We start from the raw sequence: 24,516 nt of genomic DNA on the forward strand, positions 1-24,516 counted from the left end.
TAACCAAGTGTGAAATGGAAAAAGATAATTAAAATAAAGAAAGTATGGGGTATCAATGTAAGAAATCTGAGAGTACTTTTCCTGTAGGTGTCAAATCCCAAATGTTGGTGGTGGTGCAAGGGGCATCCTCACAGCCATGCTATTGTGGTGGACTGGCTGTTGCACTGTTGATCAATCTTTTTGTTCTCTCTCTCTCTCTCTCTCTCTCTCTCTCTCTCTCTTTTTTCTTGTTTGTGCATGGGTGGCAGGCACCTCCTTAGCTTGAAAGGGTGCTTTATCCATCTATCCTTGAGGATTATGGGAGAGGTAGACATTCATTCAAAAAGTTCTAGCATTTCTTTCTCTCCACACACTCAAGAAGATAGTAAGAGGAACCAAAGACAAGGCTTTTTCCCTTTTTCTATTCGTAGAAATACCATTCAAAGCCCAGCTTTCCTTCCCCACATATTTGGCAGTGACCGAGTGCTGACCCTAAAAAACAGCGGCCTGATTTAAAAAAATCTGCTACAGGGACAGTGGCACAGGAAGGATTGACAATTACAGCATCTTCTTTGCAAAGTAAACATCTATTGGCATAGGTGAAGCCCCTCATTTGAAGATTATAGAGTGGGAATCCTCCCCAAAGTTTCCTTTCAAGCCAAAAAAGCAACTTTGGTTGGCATAGACATTTTCCATTTGGCTTTCCAAGGGAAATCAGGTCTGGCTTCAGAGAGGCTATCAAACTGTTTATAAGGATCTGGCCATGAAATAGCCATTTTTATTGAGCTACCTAATAGGCACATTCTGATTGGTCCAATCAGGGGCATTTCTATGGTGGCTACTGTAAAAAACAGCATAAGATTCCACCTCCTAGTCCTAGTCATGGGCATTTCTAACAAGGGGGATACCCTAGCTGTCCCATTAATAGAGTTGTCCACATACACACTCACCAGAGCATTTTTGTTGCAAGCAAGATTAAAATTAATTGGAAATTGAGAACTCAGAGAAGATGAATCGCACCAATTGTCATGCCAAAAGGAAGTAGTGTTTCCGCTTCCAACATGAAGCGAATGAGGGTGAAAAATCATCCCACCGTTTCCTGATTGCCTTCCAAACACTAACCCCATAGAACTACTTGGGCTCATTGGATCTCCACCCATTACGTTTTGAGGATGTACTTTAAAGAAATAACCTTTCTCCAAAGGAATTCCTTATTTTTAATGATTCTCCACATCCATTTACCCATTGAGGGCTTTATTGTAGAGCGGGAGAGATTTTAGGCTAAAGCCACCTCAGGATTGGTTGCCCAGACAACATCCCATTTAAAGGAACCTAAAACCCTTCCTAGGTATTTCTCCTAAGAAATCCTATTTGAGTGTCTTCCAATCTTTTGGCAATGGAACAAGGAATTGGGAAGAGGGACATGAGTAAATTGTGAGATTGAAGAGGGTGCTTTTGATGAGGGTGAATGTACCACGTTTAGAGTAGAACTTATTCTTCCAACCAACCTTTCTTTTTTTCCTGAAATTTTCGATGATGGGATCCCAAATTCATTTTTCATTGAATTTTGCCCCAAGATGGAGCCTGAGATAGTTCAATGGAAATTTATATCATTTAGACTTCCAATGAGGATGCAATCACTCTTTCCCAAATTGACATTTAAACTAGAGATTGGTTCAAAACAGAGAAGTGAGCATTTGAGATCAAGAGTTTGGTGAGCTTCCACGCCACTAATGTTGTCCCAAGTGGCAACTCGAAAAAGGGGGGGGGGGGGGGGGGAGGAGATGGATTGGTTTAATAAAAATTAAAAGCTTAATATCAAACTTAAAGCAAATCAATCAAATCAAGCAAATACGCAAATGTAAAGCAATTTAAATTAAGGAGACTAGGGAAGAGAGATTCAAATGCTTTTATAGTGGTTTAGCAATCTTCGTCTATGTCCACTCTCTCAAAGCCAACCACCTTGAGGTTCTATTAACTCCTTGCTTTAATGGAGGCAAGGACACCAAATTACTAGATATTTTGATTATAACAGAAAATTCCTCTCAGGGAAAGATTTACAGATTAAAGAACAAAAGAAAAACTCTCAAAGAATAAGCAAAGTGATAGCACAAGAGTTTTGCTTGTGATCTCTCAAAATAAGCAAGTTAAGAGGGAAGAAAGAGTTTAAGCACTTAGAAATTCAATACAGAAATGTTCTCTAATGTTCCTTGGGCTTTAGGGCATATTTATGGAGTTCTTGGCCAAATTAGCCATTTTCTGTCCATTAGAGTCTGTTCTTTGATCGGCCAGCCTGTCTTACAAGCTAGTCGACCAGGCACTAGAGTACAAAATTGACTATTGGAGTTTGTGAAAAGCAAGACGGGTCAACCACTCACTTGGGCTAGTTGACCACTTGAGCTTTATGCTGTGGCCAGTTGACCTGCAACCATGGGGCGGTCATGTCAACGGAATAGCAACAACAAAAGCCTTGCTGTCCACACTTCTTTCAGCCTTGCGGTCCACATTTCTTTCCTTATTTCAGCTCACAATTATTTCCTTATTTCTCTCTTCATTATTCTGTACAGTTAGCGTAAATTTTGATATATTATTGTTTACATGTGTAGGGCTTGACAAATTATAGTTTACATGTATAGGGTTTGACAAATTATAGTTTACATGTATAGGGCTAGAATCATGTTGGAACTTAATTGCTTTCCATGTATAGCATTCTTGTAAAGTCTATATATAATATAAAGAACTCAAGGCCAAACCATTCGGCCATTCACACAATACTTTGACGTGGTTTCAGAGCTAGCCGACTGCTAATTTTTTTTTTCCCTTGAATTTTTTTTTTTGTCGTCTTGGTTTCGGAGGTGTCTCTTGTTTCTGTGGCTGTCATGGGTTTATTCTCTTCTGGAATTCTTTGGTTCTCCGTTTTTTAGGTATTTCTGTGACTGAGTGGCTATTGGAACAACTTTCTGTTGCTGTTTTAGTGCTTCTTTGTCCTTGTGATTCTCGGCACAACAGGTTTCTTGGTTCTCGATTTATTTTTAGTGCAGGAAGGTTGATCTTGGTTTTCTTTGTACTTGCGTTGATTTATTTTTGGGCTTCTTGATTTTTTGGTAGTATTTTTCTTTCAGCACAGTCTATGTTTTTGGGCTTCTCAATTTTCTCCTTTATTTAGCATGGACTTCGCACTTGTGTGTGCCAAGTTTACGAACAACATTATTCTACATGGGCTTTTCAATTTGAACTTTTCCTTAAGGGAAAATATCTTTGGGGTCATATTGATGGCATGGATTGTGCACCCAATCCTGATAAATCCAAGGATTTAGCGGCTTGTCCTTTATGTGCTTGATGCTCGGATTATGTCTTGGCTTCTTGGCTCGATTGGGCCACATATTGTTCCCAACTTATGACCTTATTGCACCGCTCAATCCATGTAGACTTTAAAAATAATATATCATCAAGATAATAGTGCCCGTAGTTTTCAGTTAGAGCATGCAATTGCCATGTTTCAACATGACAATTGTTCCATCCAAGACTATTATTTGGCGTTTCTGACTCTTTGGAATGAATATTCTGATCTGGTTACCATGGATGTTCTTGTTGCCTCTTGTTCCATTATTCAACGTTTTCACGATACTAGTCGTCGTGATCAATTTCTTATGAAACTCCGCCCCAAGTATGAATCTGTCCGCTCTTCTCTACTAAATCGCTCTCGTGTTCCTTATCTCGATGTTTGTTTTGGTGAGTTATGTCGTGAAGAACAACGGCTTAATACTCAAGGTACTCTGGCACAATCTCATGGTAGTTCATGGTCCGTCCTTGTGGCTTATGTTGCTCAACGACGAGGACTGCCTGCACATTCTAGCATCTTGCAGTGTTTTTGCTGCAAATAATTTGGGCATATCGCTGCTAATTGTTCGAAGAAATACTGCTCTTATTGCAAGAAGAAGGGTCACATTATCAAAGACTGTCGTATCCGCCCTCAGAATTGTTAGGTCTAGGCATTTCAGACTTCTGTTATTGTACCCCCCACAATGACTTTTGCGGCCCCTAGCTCTTCTTCAGGTGACTCCTTTGTTCTTGCACCTCCTGCAGCGAATTACTGTACACTCGAAATGGTGCAACACATGCTAATTTCGGCATTGTCAGCAATGGGGCTCCGAGGTAACAATTCTACTAAACTTTGGTATGTGGACTCGGGTGCCTCTAATCACATGATGAATAATCCCACTACTCTGTGTCATGTTCGGCCCTACGCTGGTCAATTTGCTATTCAGACTGCCAATGGCAGTTCTTTGTCAATAGCTATTGTTAGAGATGCTTCTTCTAAGTTCATTGATGTGTTTTTTGCTCCTTAGCTTTCCACGAATCTTATTTTTGTTGGTCAATTAGTTGATAACAATTGTGTAGTTAATTTTTCTGGTGATGGTTGTGTTGTGTAGGACCAGGTAACGGGGGAGCTGATTGCGAAATGATCTAAGGTGGGGCGCTTGTTTCCACTACTTTTGCCTGTTCCAGCACTTTCTCCAGCTTTTTCTATTAAGTCTTTTGCTCGTAATAATGTTTCAAATCTTAGTATGGTGTGGTATCGTTGTTTAGGCCATCCCACTACTCAGATCTTATCTCATGTATTGAACTCTGATTTACTTGGTAATAAAGAATGTTCTTCTTTATCTTTTGAGTGTGCTTCTTGCAAACTAGGTAAAAGCAAAACTCTTACCTTTCCTTTGCATGCTAGTAGAGCTTCTTAGTGCTTCCGATCTTTATCCATAGTGATGTTTGGGGACCTTCCCCGGTTAGTTCACATGAAAAATTTGAATACTATGTGACTTTCATTGATGATCGTAGCTGATTTACTTGGGTATACTTTCTTTGCTCTAAATCTGAGGTTTTTCGTACTTTCATTGAGTTTTTAGCGCATGTTGACAATCACATTTCTGCTTCTATTAAGACATTATGACATTACGCACAGATTCCGGTGGTGAATATTTGTCTACTGAGTTATTATTCATCAACGTTAATGTCCCACTATTCCCCAACAGAATGGAGCAGCCGAACACAAAAGTCGTCATCTCCTAGATGTGGTACGTACTCTTTTGTTGGAATCCTCTGTTCCATCCATGTTCTGGGTTGAGGCTCTGAAAACTGCTACTTGATTAATCGTTTACCTTCTCCAGTCCTACTTATGGAGTCTCCCTATTTTTGTACCTTTGGTTGTGTATGTTTTGTTCATTTACCTCCTCATGAGCGACATAAATTATTTGCTCAGTCTGTTTGATGTGCATTCTTGGGATATAATGTGTGTCAAAAGGGATTTGTTTGCTATGATCCTATATTACATCATACACGCATTTCTAGGAATGTTATTTTCTTAGAAAGTCAACATTTGTTTCCTGCGTCCTCTATGCCCTCCTCTTCTATTGTGATTCTCCCTTCCTTTGAGGAGCAGTTCTCGGATCCTCATCAAGTCAATTCTCGTTTTAAACTAGGTGTTGTGTATACGCGACGCTCCTGTCCACAGTCTCTTCCGCTGGCTCATCCGATATTTGATCCTACCACACTCCAAATTCAATTAGTTAGTTGCAATACCTTTAGAGCCTTGGTACGTCACTCTCCTCGAGTGTTTGTACCCCCAGATAGGTATGAGTTTCCCTCTTCCAGTTTTGGCAATTCTGTTTCAGCTCTGTAGACACCCTAATTTTTACCAAGTCATTTCAATTATGAAAAAGAGTCCTGAATCAAATTAGTCCAAATCTTGAAGGTTGGGATGGTTCATCCTTAAATTCATAAGTGCTCCTAACCAAATTTTTCAAAATCATGTCATGGAAATTTACGTAAGGATTAGGAATTCTTACAATCATTGCCTTGGCAAAATTTGGTTGCCTAATTGAAGGTTTTGAAATTCTTAATACATATTTGTTTTCATACTCAAGTAAGGGCCCTAAGTTAATAGGATTGCAATCATGTTCTTAAATGCGTTTGCTTCAAGACCAAGTGCTGGAGTTTAAATGGTGAAAAATCATTTGCATGAGCAAAATTTGTTGATTACTAGTGAAATGTTTGAATTTTTAATTCCTATTTATTGTCATATAAGAGCAATGGCCCCAAGAATGCGTGAAGAACTAAAATATTTTATTAAAGGAGCTTGTGCCCAAGTTAGGTACTACAGGGAAACACGACACAAATGCATACCAAGGGAATATAGGAAAATAATGTGCAAATACAGGGAAATAATGAGCAAATACAGTAAATTACAAAGGAAATACAAGGGAAAATAAAATTAAATTAAAATCTTCTGAGGTCTCGTCCCAGCATATTCTGAAGCATCTCGGGGGTCTTGTTCACCAAATAAGAAATAAAAATCAGAAAAGTCAGAGTTGTTAAATGAAAATTCAAAATAAACATGTGTGCAATAAAATTACCCTCCTATGGTAACTAGTTTTTGAGAGAGATTGCAAATTGTTGAAATATTCCCTCCTCGGACTCGCTGCCTGAATCTCCATTAATTGGAGAATTAACCGAATCGCGAGAATTGGGGAGCAAATTTATGTTGGAACGGATTTCTATTGGAAGGAAAGCCAACAATCGATCGCTGCTAGGAAGGAAAGAAGGAAGAAAAGATTGATTGGACCTTGCCTAAACCAACCCTATAAATTAGGACTCTCGCACAGAGCAGGGGGAAGAGAATTGAGCAATTGACAAAACAATTGAGCAATTGAGAAACAAAATCGAGAGACTGAGAGGAGAATTGCAGACTGACAGTGAGAAAGCAGAGATAGAGGGAGAAAGAAGTTCCTGAGCTGTTCAAAATAGCAACAACCTTGTGAGGCTCTCAGAAGCTGGAGCCAATCCCTCGAGTAGGCACTTTGTAGTGCCCTCCCATTTAGAACCCAGAAGCCAACTCAGAAGCCCCCAGAAGGCCCTCTAGACAAACACTCTATAGACTCTTAAGAAGGACTAGAAGACCGGAGGAGTGGAAGATTTTAGGTAACTTTGGCTTTTCCTTCCTTATTCTAAGCATGTAATAATGAATTGTGAAGTGTGATTGTGAAAGCAGGAAGTCTGACCTGAACTCAAACTTGGTTTTAAACCCCCAGACCTGAACCTGAACCTCAATCGAGAGCCGGGAACCCAAACCTCAACTGTGAACCAGATTCCCTGAACCAACCCCTTTGAATTGAGCCCTGACCTAGCCTTGATTGAACCCGAAAACTAACCCTTCTAAACTGAACCGTGATCTAAACTAGACCCCTTCAAACCAAACCCCACGAAGCCCGAACTTGAACTGAACCAAATATCATTAAACCCAGCACTGACTAGGCCCTGAACCTAACTCACTGAGCCAAAACCATTTTAACCTGAGGCCCGAATTGGTTTTAAAACCTCCTAAGCCCATATGTTTTAAACCCAAGGCCCAAACCTATTTTTTTTATTTTTATTTTTATACTCGGGCCCACCATTTCAAAAGAACCCAAGGCCCAAACCTGTTTTAGAACTCAAGCCCACCATTTTAAATAACTCGAGGCCCAAACCTGTTTTGAAACTAGGCACACCATTTTAAAAGAACCTGCAGCCCAAACTTGTTTTAAAACTCAAGCCCACCATTTTAAATAACCCGAGGCCCAAACTTGTTTTGAAACTCAAGCCTATTTTTTTAAAAAAACTAGACCTGACACGTGTCAAGCCCACCAGGTCTACCCGGGCTTGACCGAGTCCACACGAACCCCCGGGTTGACTCGTGCGAGTCAACCCCATTGCGACTCACGGGGTTAGAGTTCGGACGAGTTACTTCGTCCCTGAACCCTAACCTTCGAACCAGGAAACCCTAGAATCGCTCAAACGCGAGCACACAATAGCAGATCTAGCAAGCAATCACACACACGAGCAAAAGATTAAACAAGAGAGAAAATTCTTTTTGGTATCACCTTCGAGATCTAAATAAAACCCCCTTGAGCCTTGCACTGAACCTCACCACCAGAACACCATCGGGTGTCCAACAGTTTGCCATTGAAAAGGCGAACGAAGCTGGAGCTGCAACCATTCGAGAACCAAGAGAGAGAACAGAGAGGGGATTCAGGGGGTTTGAAATCATTCGAAAAGAGATGATGGGACAAAAGGCTTTTGGAGATCAGGAAGGGATGTGAAGAATCTGAACCTTAGGGTTTCGGATTGCTCGAAGCGGGCTTAGAGAGTAAGAGAAGGGTGATTTTAGTAGATCAAAGCACAGAGAGATCCTAGAAGAATAGAGGAGATTTGAACTGTGGTTTTAGATCGAACGAGAAAAAAAGAAACAAAAGGATAGGATTCAAATAGAGGAGGTTTAAACTAGGGTTTAGATCGTTCGAGGGGAGAGAGAGAGAGAAAGCAGAGAGAGCTTCTGCGAGAAGAGAGAGAGAGGGCAGTGGGAAAAATGGCAAAAATAAAATAAAATTTTAGCCTTTTATGTGTTTGGCTTCGGGGCTACAAGAGTGCGACACGTGGCACAGCGACTTCCACACATGTTGAGCATTACAAGGCTTCCTCACAACCGTCTGATCTGTGCTTATTTGCAACGGTCAAGATCTTGCCACGTCGACGATCCGAGTCACTTCCCATCGCCCCACTTGTTGGCTGACGTGTGGCCTTTGAACGTCAGCTGAACGTCACCCCTTACAAACTTAAGTAACCGTATATATATATCTTTTTGTTGGTCTGACAAGGCTTAACATCCTGTTTTGATGCTAACAAGTGGAACTTAACATATTTGGTTGAGTAATGATATTTCAAGATTTAAGAATGAGAATACAAAGTAAAATGATCACAAAGATGAGTCAAAACATGGATGCGAAGATGATATCTATTAAAACTTGAAGATCATGAGAGTGTGGGTGTTAAAGAGAATGTGCTAAAAGCTTAAAGCTTGAAGACAAGAGAGCCAAAGAAAAGCAAAGCAAGAGAGTAAAAAAAAAACAAAGAGAGAGAGCTCAAAAGACAAGCATGAAGATTCAAACACTTAGAATGTCTAAAGTCATAAGAAGTCTTTATGTAAGTGCTTCATATTTTAAATATCTTTTGAAATATTTTTGAAGCTCTTTTAGGGTTGAATATGGACTCAGAGACCAGTGTTTTGAAAACAAAAAAAATTAGCTGGTCAACCGATTGACCAGAATATACTGAATTTTCCCAGGCGACTGACAAACATACCTGTTGAATAACTGTCTAGCGGACTGACCATTTTGAATTGAGATCAGTCAGCCGACTGACAAGCCCAGCCGACTGACTCTTTTTGAACCGTGTTCAGCCAGCCGACGGACAATTTTTTGGAATTTATTTTTGGCAGAAAAAGGGTCTTAGCCGCCTGTCCAGCTGACTGACCTTGTAAAGATACCTACCCAGTCGCCTGTCCAGCCGACTGATCCTACGGGAATTTGAATTTTAAACCTCAACGGGAAAATTCTAAAAATTAGTTTTTCATATGTGAATGTTATAAGAACTTGGTGGACACTCCAATTAACTTAGGAAACAAGGAAACTCACCCTTAAAAGTCTATAAATACTCCTTTAAACCCAAGAAATCAAATAACCAAGCAATCACACAGCATTCAAGCAATTCAATTCTCAATCTCTCACAAAGCTCTTTCTTGCTCACACTCTTGCTGGGAGAATTCTACTGAACTACAGTTGATATTCATCTAGAGAAGGAATTGGTGATATCTTATACTTGAGTTCCAATTTTATTTCATCTTGATAATTAAATTCTTGAAGTACATAGTGCTGAATATGTATTAATCTGCTCTGTTTGGGAGTATTCTTGTACGCAGCGTTTATTTCATATTTCTTGTAGTTCTTGGACGATTCAAGGTGTTTGGATCGTTGATCAAGCATGGGGTATCGCTTGGAGAGGTGATTACTCTAGCCTATTGAAGGAGTGCCCAAGCGTGGGGTATCGCTTGTAGAGGTGCAACTCTAGTCTATTGAAAGAGTGTGTAACAGTGTTGTTCTGCCCGAAAAGGAACTGGTTTAGTGGAATCCTTTGATGGTTTGCCAAAGGCAAAGACGTAGGCTGGGGATAAGCCGAACCTCGTAAAAAACCCGGTCTCACTCTCTTTCCCTTACTCTCTTTATTTTCAGCATACATAAACTGCGTGGATGATTTAATTTCTTAATCATATATATTACATAATTTGGAAATTAAGTAAACTTAAGTTTAATTTTGATTTGGGAATGCGAAAATCGAAAAGGAGTATGTTGGTTGATCAATACTTTGTGGAAACCTCAAAGGGAGTACGTTGGTTGGTTAACACCTAAAGATAAATTAACTAAGAGTTTATTTAAATTCCGATTTGTTGGGAATTTGAGTTGTGGTTAGCATTGAAAAAATAAATTTCATTCTCTACAGGGCTTGAATCAAACTTACATATATTTATAGGGCTGCAAACAAGAAAATATTTTGAATTCTTGAAAAGTTGAAAATTGCTAAATGGCTATCTTGATTGGGTATTTGTGGATTGAACACTTTGATTGTTGAATTGTTGGTTGATTGTTTAAGTTTTATTTACTTGTGTTGTGTTGAATACTTTAGTTGTTGGTTTGTGGATTGAACAAGTAAATAAGCTTTTTTCTAAACAAGTAAACACTTTGCTGTGTGATTGTTAAATCAACAAGAGGTCAATAATTTATTAAAAAGAATTAAAAGAAAATTTTAATAACCCAATTCACCCCCCTCTTGGGACTACACCATTGTTTTCACTTTTATTGTGCTACGCGTCCTCACTCGGATAAGCCACGTGGCTTAGCCTATGACTCGGACTGATCTCCCATTGACCTGTTGATCCTTGCTAAATCGGTTTGAAACGTTATATTTAATTTCTTATTTACTTTCTTATTATAATTTTTATTTGAAAATTATTTACTTTCTTATTATAATTTTTATTTGAAAATTCGGGAAGAATATGGAAAAATCACAAAAAAATTGAAAAATCTTTGAAAAATTTTTGAAAAATATTTTTGAGGTTAGAAAATAGTTTTTGCACACTTTTCATCCAGAAGGATTGAAAATAGTTCCCAAACTCACCCAGAAAAACTTGGAAAATATTATTTAATATCTAGAAAAATTCTATAATTTTTTGAACTAAATCTGGGAGTTATTTTTACGAAATATTTTCTCGATTTTTGTCCCTATGATTTCAAAAAAGGGGTACTGGCTTTTTAAGCCTCACGTGCCTTAGTTTTGAGGGATTACTTATATTAAATATATTGTGTGAATATTTGTATGACCTATGTTTGTAATTGTTCAAAGGGCGTAAAATAAAAGGCTATTAAATTTAATTTGAGATAATATTCAGTTAATTAGGTACTGTTCATAGAACGAGTGTGTAAGGGGTGCTAACATCTTCCCCTCACATAATTGAACTGCTGATCCCGATCATGGTAACGCAGACCGATTCTACCCTTAGTTGGGTGGTAATCACGTGTTCAAACCATACTCCAAAAGGTTAGTAGCGACTCTAACATCCAATTTTTCGAAAATTATAAATCATTTAGCCTCCCCGGGGCACCTTTGCTCCTGAGACATCGCGATAGTTTGGCGACTCCACTAGGGACATTCGAGAGTCGAGCCAGTAATTAATTGTTAATTATCCCAAATTCAAAATTAATAGCCCTTTAATTATTCCCTTCCATATTGTCAATATTGCATACTTGTGAATATTTGAATATTTCTTTGTACATGTCGTGGATAGTATAATATGATTGTTTGCATGATGACTTGTATTTCCATTTTGTATATATATGAATATTGTATGATATGTGGGGATAGTGGGAATAGGCCTGGCTTATGAATTCACACACACTTTCACGTGCCTTCTACCTGGGCTTTACCTATTAGGACTAGAAAGGAGTGTAATAGCATTTGTCCAGCGCTTGTTGGGACCCGCGAACCACTCTGCTCAGTTTGAGTTTTGTCCGAACCCTTCGGGAAGAGGATGGAGTTCATGCTAGGAACTTATTATCGATAGGAATTAGAGCCTACCTACACATATTTGTCCACAGGATTCCCTCCTTAGGTTAGAGTCTTGAGAAAACCTTGTAAAATAGATAAACTTACCTTGGGTTGGGTCAAAAGCTTCATCCCTCTTCATGTGATGTTATTTTTGCACATATGGTTTCATGATTGACATGTGGCATTCACATAGGCATACATCTTACTTTGTCACGATTCTGGAAAAGGTCAGACTCATTCATGGAGAACATTGTAGTCTGCTGGGAGACAGAATTTACGGGACAGCTATATTCTGAGAACCAGCAGAAACAATGGGGTGATAGTTTGATTCAAGAATCTGTGGTGAAATTACCAGCCAGAGTCAGTGTATACCTTTGATCAAACCCTTGGGATGAGTTGAAAACCGTTTGGAAAGGATGGTCACCTCAACGCTGCCTAAGATTCTCCCAGCTAGGGGTGAGCAAACGGTCGGTTCGGCCAAATTCGGTTAATTAACCGAATTAACCGAAAATTTCGGTTAAAAAATACTGTTAACCGAACCGATCGAACCATTTGGCTGAACCGAACCGAACCCGACCGAATTTATTTTTCGGGTAATTCGGTTAACCATTTTAACCGAAACTATGAAGGAGGGAAGGTGTATCACTGTTGTATCACAGTTCAGTGTATGTGTATCCAAACTGAAACAAGGGAAGGTGGGGGAAGGTTGAAGCCTTGAAGTCCTGAGTCACTGAGTGTAGATCCATCACCACGCCCACGTGAGGAAAGAGCCGATCGAAGAGGGATTCGGGATCGGGACGGGTCACGAACTAGGAAGACTGGAAGAGCTGAAGAGGGGCTCAGGCGAAGCCAGGAAGAGGCGATTCGCGAAGAGGGAGAACCGGAGTACTGAGAAGTGGAGATTGATGTGGAGGAAAGGTGGTTGACTGGTTGGTTAGGGAGACGATTGGGCTCGGGCGAGCTTGATGCCAGTGAGGAGGAGCCGGGGTGGTTCTCGGTGAACTGCTCTGTGCGCGAACTGCTCTGCCAGCGACCACGATGGCGAGGGGCACAGGCGATAGCATCGTTGTCGCGTGAAGATGGTGGTGCGAACTGTAGTGGATTGAGCTCGGGTAAGCGAGGGAGAGGCAATGAGGGACAGAGGGAGGGCCTTCTGACTTCTGAGAGCACTGAGAGCACCGAGAGTCTGAGAGTGTGAGACTGGGAGTGAGACTGTGAGAGGGAATGGAAAATTAGAAATATAGATAATAGAATAAAAGGATTTTCATTTACTAATTTAAATTTAAAATTTAATTAATTATTAATTCGGTTAATCGGTTAACCGAATTAATGTTTTCTATTCACCGAACCGAAACCCGATTCCCGAAAAATTGAAATGCATAATCGAATCGACCGAACCGGTTTTTTTAACCAAACCGAACCGACCAATTTCGGTCGGTTAATTCGGTTTTCCCCGAATTATGCTCACCCCTACTCCCAGCTATGTGGGCACATCGGTTTTCTGCTGCATGTATCAGTAAATCTTCAACCGATAAAAGCACTGGTAGAATTTTGGAATCCCCATACGTTTGCTTCACCATGGATGGGATTGATATGGCTCCATAACACTGGAGGTGCTGAGGCTTGACTGTGGATTAGGGTGAACCCTAGAGGATGAGTGGGGTCTGCATCTGTCTCGGAGTTGACCTACACTACTTTTCCATTGTTCATCAGCAACTCTAGAACCTTACTCATTTGAACCTGCATATCTTTCACATTGCCGTTTATCTCCTCCTGGCCCTGCTGCAAGCCCCTGCATCTGTTCTCTAGTTGTTCACTCATGACTTTAGCTTTTCTTCGAGTGTTGTATGGATGGGTAGAGGCCTCAATGTTTGAATTTTGAACTTACTCCTTGCTTCTACACAGAAAATCCTTCTCTTAGAGTATGAATGCGTCTGTAATGAATGTTTGATGCATGGATGTAATTAACGCACAGATAGACACAATAAGTCATGAATATGTATGCAACCTATGCTACTTTTGCCAAGATTCCTAGAAAAGATCATTATCATTTCATAAAAAGGCTTTGCTCTTGTTAGAATGGTTCCTTCGTATAATATTTCAATTACAAAAACCCCTAGACAATCTAAGTTGAATTCGGACCAGGATTTCCGAGTTTGTTCTTGATTGCACGACTCGTGCCTTCTTGAGCTGTTTTTGGTCTTTGTCGTGCTACGTTGGCTGTCTGTCGTTGTAAAGCTCGGAACTTGGCTTCCCAGTATTTGGCCTTCGTAACACATGGTTCGATCTTATCCAGCACTTGATTACATTTGTCCCTTTGTTCATCCCACTGATTTTCCAATTCTTGCTTATAAAAGGATTTCCTTTCAATTTCAGCTTTGGTATCTTCAATATCTTGATTTTAAATCGAGTACTGCTTGAAGCGCGCGCCTTTTCTTTCTCAGAGCCATTATTTCTTTCTCCGATTGCATGCACTGAGCTTTCTTCCATTTGATTTTCCTGTGATAAAAAGAGACTAACTTTTCCTCTATTTTATCTTTTGACTCTTCATTACTGCTTCCATGGCCTTTTCCTCCACTAGGCATAGCTCTTCTTGCAATTTTGTCTGTATATCTTCCATCAGTGATTCAGTCTCATCTGCAGGAGTTTCTAGAACCCCTTTGAGCTGAGGATTTACCCTGTTGGCCAGCCATGCGTCGTAGTTCCTTTGAGTCGTGACAACTTGGTCGCCTGGGTCCACCAGGTATACATGTTTCCAGGCTACTGTGAACTTTCTAACCTGTTTTTGGGTATCTCCCAGTTCATGTGCGAAATACGAATCTGCCAATCCGTGAGTCATAGGCACAAATTGAGATGCTCCCAATTGTCTCCTGAACATCAAGGGTGCATAAGCTATCCCTCCCCATGGGCCTAATAACGGTACTCATGGGAAATCTTTGCACCGGTATATCGTGCTAGTCTGGTCCATCCATGGTGCTTGCCAAACTAGTCTCGAGTTGACCAAATTGCGCAGTTTCACATTCCAATTGGTCTTATTAGATCGTTCCTTCTGCTGGGTTTCTTCAAATTCAGCTAAGGGAATTCGAAGTGCTGAGAAGATGTTACAAAAACCCTCTTGGGTACTTTGACAAATGACTCACGATCCAAACGTAGAGCAGCGCGGTACACAACACTTCAATCGTTCTTGGATTTTGATCCGGCAGTTGTTGAGGAACCGGAAAGTTTTTGCCAAAATTTCGGGCACTAGGTTAATTCCGTTCTGTATCTGCGCCACAAAGGGAACATTAGCTTGGTCGATGTTTCCTAACTCCTTAGGAAATATGACCAGGTCGTAAATGGCAATGGCTGACATATGTAATTGGGCTTTTTCACTTTCCTCCTTTTGCATTAGCTCCTTCAAGCATTTCCAAGTAATTTTCTCATCTTTCCTCGTAGTCGTTTGAATTTTTACCCCGACAACATTATACAGTTCTTTTGCCAAAGATGCTCTAGGATCAGGCACATATGTCTGGTAAGGTGTTTGCTGTTTCACCAGATGTAGCAGCGAGGTGTATTCTTCGATTGTTGGAGCCATATCTATCCCATCCATGTTACTCAAACGTATGGGGGATTCCAGAATTCCACAAGTGCTTTTATCGCTTGAAGATTTACTAATACGTGCAGCAGAAAACTGATGTGCGCATATAGCTGGGAGAATCTTAGGCGGCGTTGAGGTGACCATCCTTTCCAAACGGTTTTCAACTCATCCCGAGGGTTTGATCGAGGGTATACACTGATTCTGGTTGGTAATTTCACCACAGATTCCTGAATCAAACTATCACCCCATTGTTTCTGTTGGTTCTCGGAATATAGCTGTACTGTAAATTTTGTCTCTCGGTAGACTACAGTGTTCTCCATGAATGAGTCGGATCTTTTTTAGAATCGTGACAAAGTAAGATGTATGCCTACGTGAATGCAACATGTCAATCATAAAACCATATGCGCAAAGATAACATTACATGAAGAAGGATGAAGCTTCTGACCCAACCCAAGGTAGATTCATCTATTTTACAGGGTTTTCTCAAGGCTCTAACCTAGGGAGGGAATCCTGTGGACAAGTATATGTGGGTAGGCTCTAATTCCTATTGATAATAGGTTCCCAGCATGAACCCCATCCTCTTCCCAAAGGGTTCGGACAAAGCTCAAACTGAGCGGAGTGGTTCGTGGGTCCCAACAAGCGCTGCTACGAAGGGACAAATGCTATTACATTCCTTTCTAGTCCTAACAGGTAAAGCCTGGGTAGAAGACACGTGAAAAAGTGTGTGAATTCATAAGTCAGGCCTATTCCCACTATCCCCACATATCATACAATATTCTTATATAAATACAAAATGGAAATACAAGTCATCATGCAAACAATCATATTATACTATCCACGACATGTACAAAGAAGCATTCAAATATTTTCAAGTATGCAATATTGGCAATATGGAAGGGAATAATTAAAGGGCTATTAATTTTGAATTTGGGATAATTAACAATTAATCACTGGCTTGACTCTCGAACGTCCCTAGCGGAGTCGCCAAGTCGTCGTGACTTCTCGGGAGCGAGGGTGCCCCGTGGAGGCTAAATGATTTATAATTTTCGAAAAATTGGATATTGGAGTCGCCACTAACCTTTTGGAGTGTGGTTAGAACACGTGATTACCACCCAATCAAGGGTAGAATCGGTTTGCGTTACCATGATTGGGATCGGGTGTTCGGTTATGTGAGGGGAAGATGCTAGCACCCCCTATACACCCGTTCTATGAACGATACCTAATTAACTGAAGATTTTCCCAAATTAAATTTAATAGCATTTTATTTTACTCCCTTTGAACAATTACAAACATAGGCCATACAAATTCACACGATATATTTAATATAAGTAATCCCTTAGAACTAAGGCACATAAGGCTTAAAAAACCCGTACCCCTTTTTTGAAATCATAGGGACAAAAATCGAGAAAATATTTTTTAAAAATAACTCCCAGATTTAGTTAAAAAAATTATAGAATTTTTCTAGATATTAAATAATATTTTCCAAGTTTTTCTGGGAGGGAACTGTTTTCTATCTTTCTGGATGAAAAGTGTGCAAAAACAATTTTTTGACCTCAAAAATATTTTTCAAACATTTTTCTATGATTTTTCAGATTTTTTTATGATTTTCCCATATTCTTCCTGAATTTTCAAATAAAAAATATAATAAGAAAGTAAATAGGAAATTAAATATACCGTTTCAAACTGGTTTAGTAAGGGTCAGCCGGTCGATGGGAGACCGGTCCGGGTCAGGTTGAGGTTCAGGTTTAGGTCTAGGGGTTCAAACCCAAGTTTGGGTTCGGGTCAGAGTTCCTACTTTCACAATCACACTTCACAGTTCAATATTACATGCTTAGAATAAGGAAGGAAAACCCAAAGTTACCTAAAATCTTCTGCTCCTCCGATCTTTTGGTCCTTTTTGTGAGTCTGTAGAGTGTCTGTCTAATGGTCCTTCTGGGGGCTTCTGAGTTGGCTTCTGGGTTCTGAATGGGAGGGCACTACTGAGTGCCTACTTAAGGGATTGACTCCAACTTCTGAGAGCCTCGCAAGGTTATTGCTATTTTGAACACCTTAGGAGCTTCTTTCTGCCTCTGTCTATGCTTCCTCATTGTCAGTCTGCAATTCTCGTCTTGGTCTCTCAATTGCTCAATTCTCTTCCCCCTGCTCTGTGCAAGACTCTTGATTTATAGGGTTGGTTTAGGCAAGGTCCAATAAGTCTTTTCTTCCCTCTTTCCTTCCCAGCAGCGAACGATTGCTAGCTTTCCTTCGAACAGAATTTCGTTCCAACATAAATCCATTTCCCAATTCTCGCGATTCGATTAATTCTCCAATTAATGGAGATTTGGTCTGCGAGTCTGAGGAGGGAATATTTCAATAATTTGCAATCTCTCCCGAGAACTTGTTTCCATAGGAGGGTAATTTTATTGTGCACATGTTTATTTTGAATTTTCATTTAACAACTCTGACTTTTTTGATTTTCCTGCTAATTTGGTGAACAGGACCCCCGAGATGCTTCAGAATATGCTTGGATGAGACTTCTCAAGATTTTGATTTGATTTGATTTTCCCTTGTATTTCCTTTGTAATTTCTTGTATTTGCTCATTATTTCCCTGTATTTGCACATTATTTTCCTGTATTCCCTTGGTATGCATTTGTGCCGTGTTTCCCTATAGTCCCTAACTTGGGCACGAGCCCCTTTAATAAAATATTTTAGTTCTTCACGCATGCTTGGGGCCATTGCTCTTATACGACAATAAACAGGAATTAAAAATTCAAACATTTCTCTAGTAATCAACAAATTTTGCCCATGCAAATGATTTTTCACCATTTAAACTCCAGCACTTGGTCTCGAAACAAACACATTTAAGAACATGATTGCAATCCTATTAACTTAGGGCCTTTACTTGAGTATGAAAACAAACATGAATTAAGAATTTTAGAACCTTCAATTAATCAACCAAATTTTGCCTAGGCAATGATTGTAAGAATTCCCAATCCTTACATAAATTTCCATGACATGATTTTGAAAAATCTGGTTAAGAGCACTTATAAATTTGAGGATGGACCATCAAGATTTGGACTAATTTGATTCAGGACTCTTTGTCATAATTGAAATGACTTGGTAAAAATTAGGGTGTCTACAAGCTTGTACTGCTGCATTGCCCAATATAGATATTCCCATATCCTATTCACATGCTGCCAAGCATGATTGTTGGCGACAAGCTATGTCGGAAGAAATTGTCGCTCTAGAGGCCAATCACACCTGGGACATTAAGCCTTGCCCTCCCACCATTGTTCCTTTGGGTTGCAAATGGGTTTACTCAGTCAAGGTTCAATCTGATGGAAGTTTGGATCGTTACAAAGCTCGCCTTGTTGCACTTGGGAATAATCAGGAATATGGTGTCAATTATGAAGAGACCTTTGCTCCTGTGGCTAAGATGACTACTGTTTGTACGATTCTAGATATTGTTGCTTCTAATGACTGGCCACTACATCAGATGGATGTCAAGAATGCTTTTCTTCACGGGGATCTTAAAGAGTGTATTTATATGAAGCCACCCCCGGGTTTGTTTCCCTCTTCGACTTCACATGTGTGTAAACTTCGTCACTCTCTTTATGGTTTCAAACAAGCTCCAACGACCTGGTTTGATAAATTCTGCACCACTTTATTACAATTTTCATTCAAGCAGAGCAAGTATGACACTGCATTGTTTCTTTGGAAATCAGACATGGCTATTGTTGTTCTTTTGGTTTATGTTGATGATATTGTGATCACTAGTTCTGATTTTGCTTTACTTGCTCAGCTCAAGATTCATCTCTCAGAGTCCTTTCATATGAATGATCTTGGGCCTCTCACATATTTTCTTGGTCTTGAAGTGCATTGTAATCCCTCTGGTATTTCACTCAATCAACATAAGTATGCTAGTGACTTGGTGGCTATAGCTGGTCTTCAGGAGGGTACTTCTGTTGATACTCCCATGGAATTAAATGTCAAGCTTTGCAAAAAAAGAGGGTGACTTACTTGCTGATCCTAGTTTATACCGGAAGTTGGTGGGTAGCCTTGTTTATCTCACCATTACTAAACCGAATATTTCTTTCACTATACAGCAAGTTAGCTAGTTTCTTCAGACTCCTCATCATCTTCATTTGGCTGCTGTACATAGGATAATACGTTATGTTCTGGGCACTACTGCCCGTGGTTTATTCTTCCCTGCAGGCAATTCTACTCGCCTTACTGCTTATAGCGATGTTGATTGGGCTGGTTGTGCGGATACACGTCACTCCATCATTGGTTGGTGTGTGTTCTTAGGTGATGCATTGCTCTCTTGGAAGAGTAAGAAGCAAGACAGAGTTTCTAAGTCATCGACGGAATTTGAATACCGGGCGATGTCTTTTGCTTGTTATGAAATTATTTGGCTTCGAGGTTTGCTTGTTGAGCTAGATTTTTCTGAGACCGATCCTACATCTCTACATGCCGATAATACGAGTGCTATTCAGATCACGGCCAATCCTGTTTGTCATGAGCGCACGAAGCATATCGAAGTTGATTGTCACCCTATTTGTGAAGCATTTGAAGCTTGTGTTATCACTCTTCCACATATTTCCACTGAATTACAAATTGCTCATATCTTCACCAGTGCACCCACTCATCATCGACATTGCTTCCTAAGTAGCAAATTGATGCTTGTTGATCAACCCGCATCAATTTGAGGGGGTCTGTCAACGGAACAGCAAATAGCAAACAGCAAAAGCCTTGCTGTCCACACTTCTTTCCTTATTTTAGCCCACAATTATTTCCTTATTTCTCTATTCATTATTCTGTACAGTTAGCATATAGGGCTTGACGGATTATAGGTTACATGTATAGGGCTAGAATTATGCTGAAACTTATTTGCTTTCCATGTATAGCATTCTTGTAAAGTCTATATATAATATATAGAACTCAAGGCCAAAACATTTGGCCATTCACACAATACTTTGATAGGTCAATCGCCCACGCATTCTACCAAAGCTAGGGTGGTTGGGCTGCCTAGATAGCGGCCCGAAACAGTCTCCAGTTTTGCGTAATTTTTCCCTATTTAAGTGCTATTGTGCTATGACCTTCATATTCTTAGAAATTTATACATTACAACCCAAATATTCGATTGAGAGATTACAAAAACAAATAGATAATAAGATCTTCAACTTCTCTCAATTCTTTGACTCTAATGGCTTGAACCTGATGATTACATAAAACAAAAAGTCATTAGTCCAAAGTAGTTTGTTATTATTGAAATTTGATTAATGAAACCATGGGGCTAACAACTAACACCTTTTCTTCAGTTCTGGAATCTCCTCCATAAGACTGCATCATGCCATCTCTCCTTAAAAATCAGACTCATCTCTCAACAGATTGACCAACAGGCCCTTCTCAGAGTCACATAGGCTCTTGATCATATTCCAATTCGAAGGATGATTCGTCATCTAATACTGCTGCCGTAACAATCTGTTTCTCCCTAAAACCAGAGTATAGAGTAGTGAAAGCGTTACTAATGGAGAAATTGTTTTCCTCCAACTTGTTGAGTGGAGTTTTGTTTTTCCTTCTGCTGCAAAAGTTCTTTTTGTCGACTCCCTCTATATTCTGCACAGGAAACCTGTTTGAATCCCCCCTCCCCCACAAAAATAAAAATTTCCCCACCAGTGCCACAGCCCAAACCATCTTTATTGAAAAGCCATTCGCTACTGGTTGGGGTGGCACTTCCAGGCCCAGCTCTTTATTTCCAGAAGGCTCAGTGTTTCCTCCTTGGAGTGTGCTGGATTTCTGAACTTTTAGGTCCCATTTGTGGACCATCCTTCGTGGCTTATTTCTATCTAGCCAAATGTAGTTGGATCCTAAAAGTCGATTAGCAATTTTAAAATTTGAAATGTCCTTGGCATACTAATGTAAGAACCCAAACCGTGAGAGATTGAGATTCTGCAGATTTCGTCAACGAAGCCAGAATTCGTTGATGAAGGTAGAAGGCTTTTCGTCGACGAAATTCAGAGGTTCGTCGCCGAAGAGAAGCCGAGAGGCGGAAGTTGGAAATATCAGGGTTCGTCGACAAAGGCACCATTTCGTCGATGAAATTCCCGATATTTCCTCAACGAAGACACCATTTTGTCGACGAAATTGGGCCGGGTCAAGGGCTATAAAAGGGAAATTTCATTTCTTCTTCATTAAGCAAACTTAATATCTCTCTCTCTCTCTCTCTCTCTAAACTCTCTCTACTCTCTCTCTCTCTCTAAATTTCTTTGCCGATCATTGACGGAATCGGAAAACGAAAGTTACCACGAGGATCGTGGAAGGATTTTCTACAACTTCTACGGATCAGAATCTCGTTTAAGAGGTTTTTGAGTTTTGGTGAAAAATTGAGGTAAGACTCGGTTTTCATTTCTGATCTGGTAGTTTTGTAGGAGATGGTCTTGTGAGTATATTCTGTATTGTGATTTGTAAGTTTTGGAACTCGGTTCGCTGTTTAGGAGCCTTGGAGTTCGGGTTTAGTTATACGGGGTTAAGGTAAGGGAAAACTGTGTTATATTGGTTATTTTTGAAATCGGACTCGGTGGAACTATTGTTCACGGTCCTGTGTGTGTTTTGGCTACTCATTTGGGGGGATCTAACAGGGAAAACTATGGGTTTTTCATTATTGCAGTTTTGGAAAAAAGGGGGCGACGCGCTGAATCTCGGGTTTTGTTGAAAACCGAGTATATGTGTGATTTATACTGCGTGATTGGGATGGTCGTGCCTTGACTGTGTTTAAACTGTATTTGTTTGGAAAATCATGATTTAGATTACCAAATGAGTGTGGTTTGTTTGGTTATATGAACATACATGTGTGTGTGATTGCGGAATGGTTGATGGGATCGCAGTTCCAAAATGAGTCCAGGTACTGAGAGTGTACGACTTTATATTCGAGGGCGTGTGTTTATCGCCTGCCACGTAGGCAAGAGTGTCCGGCTCTATATTTAAGGGCGTGAGCCTATTCCGGCAGATCATACTGAAGGGTGTGGATCCACCAGTTAGCGTCGGTACGATGCCATGAGAGTCGAGGATTAGCCATGTGCCGGTGGCGCCGTGCTTCACAGATGGCTACGGGCCAAGGCTGGATTGTCGCGGACCGGCTTCGGGCCGATGGGTGTGACGACACCGGCTAACTGATCATGTGTGTGTATTGTGACGGGGCTGCGTATAAATGGCCGTCGTATATGTGCGTGAACGCACTGCGTGAATTAGTACTGGATTTCATTTAACTGCATGTATGTTGTATCATGATAACACTCAAATGTCACACACCGATATAACTTGTGTTCTTCCTTACTGAGAGGTGTCTCACCCTTACTGTACGTACATTTTTATAGGTCATTCAAGTAACCGGAACTAGCGTCCTGGTGTAGGGAGCGTAGTGGCCGGTGTACTGCGTTAGCGCTTGGGTAAGTGTTAGGACTGTAGTTTGTTGGGTTGTCATTTTGGGTTGTATTTGGGCACCCAGTTTGTACGTTTTGTTAGAGCCATGTTTTGCTCTTGTATAAACTTTGGTATGGTATTGCATATGTTGATATAGAATACTTTTTCCGTTGCGTACATGTTTGTGATTGGATGTGTTTAGGGTGTCTTGGAGCCCCACGGGGTTGGACCCTTATCCATTGTACTGTATCTGTGATGATTTGTATGATACAGGAACAGGTTAGGTTACTTTTCATCCTTGGGTCCCATTTCAGGGTTCGGGACGTGACGGCTTGGTATCAGAGCTAACCAGGTTACTAGATCTTGTAGACTTAGTTAGGCTTAGTTATGAGTACATACCAGAGTATAGGTTGTGGATATGGGTAGAGTTGGTTGAGGGTTGTTCGGTTACTAGACCGGGATTTATCGACGATATTCCGTGTTTTTCCTGGAATGACGATTTCAGTAAAAGTAGGGCAGATTATTGATGACTTTCGTGTCGATGTGATAGGACAGACCTAGACCTAGCAGGAAGTAGTTAACACGATTAGTGTAGATCATTGTGTTAACTGTATGTGTTGTAGGGATACTGATAGATTCCTATTGTGTTGCAGCATGGAGCCCAAGGATAATAACCTGGGAAATGGCTCCGAGGAGACTACGAGTGATGAGTCTCCTTCTGTGCCTCGGGGTTTGACGAGATAGGTATTGCGGGAGATCGGGCAGAGTGCGGGGAGACGCGAGCGCTCTCCTACTGTTGCGGGATGTACCATTGAGAGGTTCACACGCATGCATCCTCCGACGTTCTCTGGAGGACCTGACCCGACGATGGCAGAGGATTGGGTGGAGAAGATTGAGAGGATCTTGGAGGTCCTGCATTGCACGGATAGATAGAGAGTTCTCTATGCCACCTTCCAGCTATCTGGGGAGGCGGGTCGATGGTGGACTGCGGTGAGTCTGCTGGAGAAGCAGAGAGCTGGTCCTGAGGAGATGACGTGGAGCCGATTCAAGGAGGTATTCTTTGACAGATACTTCCCGGCTTTCGTATGAGATGTGAAGGCAGATGAGTTTTCTGCGCTGACTCAGGGGAGTTTGATGGTGCGGGGGTATGCAGTTCGATACATAGAGCTGTCCCGCTTTACACAATGTATGATCTCGAGTGAGTATGAGAAGACTCGGAGGTTCGAGAAGGGTTTGAGGAAGGATATCCGCAGACTGGTGGGTATGCTTCAGATCCGCGAGTTCTCGGTGTTGGTGGATAAGGCAATGGTGATCGAGACTGGTATTCGAGAGGACGAGGTGGATCAGGAATCGAGGAAGAGGATGGTACCTTCTGGTTCTCAGACAGGATCTAGTCAGGAATCGTGGAAGAAGAGGAGCAAGGGCTCGGGTTACTGCCAGAATACCGAGCACCAGGACTCTCAGATGAGTCAGACCGGTGGTCGTTGTACTAGATGTCACGGGCAGCACGAGGGTGAGTGCCGGTCATTTGGGGGTAGTTGTTACAATTGTGGCCAGACAGGCCACAAGTCTCGTAATTGTCGAGCAC

At 40.8% G+C, this 24,516-nt stretch overlaps 1 protein-coding gene across 13 annotated transcripts in view; it reads left to right on the forward strand.

Moving 5' to 3' along the window:
* Window positions 1-24,516, forward strand: part of LOC131162417 (uncharacterized) — a 53,473-nt gene that overhangs the window by 19,044 nt on the left and 9,913 nt on the right. For 2 of the 13 annotated variants that reach the window (XR_009138786.1, XR_009138788.1), the window contains exon 8: window positions 22,883-22,954. The exons of 4 other annotated variants lie outside the window; for them this stretch is intronic. The gene's annotated coding sequence lies outside the window, so the exon portion shown is untranslated. Of the gene's footprint in view, window positions 1-4,412; window positions 4,644-9,792; window positions 10,144-18,003; window positions 18,230-22,882; window positions 23,106-24,516 lie in introns of those variants that run through there. 7 more of the 13 variants (XR_009138782.1, XR_009138784.1, XR_009138783.1 and 4 more) reach the window with 7 other exon arrangements.

This window comes from Malania oleifera, chromosome 8 (genome assembly GCF_029873635.1).
Source record: "Malania oleifera isolate guangnan ecotype guangnan chromosome 8, ASM2987363v1, whole genome shotgun sequence".
NCBI classification, from domain to species: Eukaryota; Viridiplantae; Streptophyta; class Magnoliopsida; order Santalales; family Ximeniaceae; genus Malania; species Malania oleifera.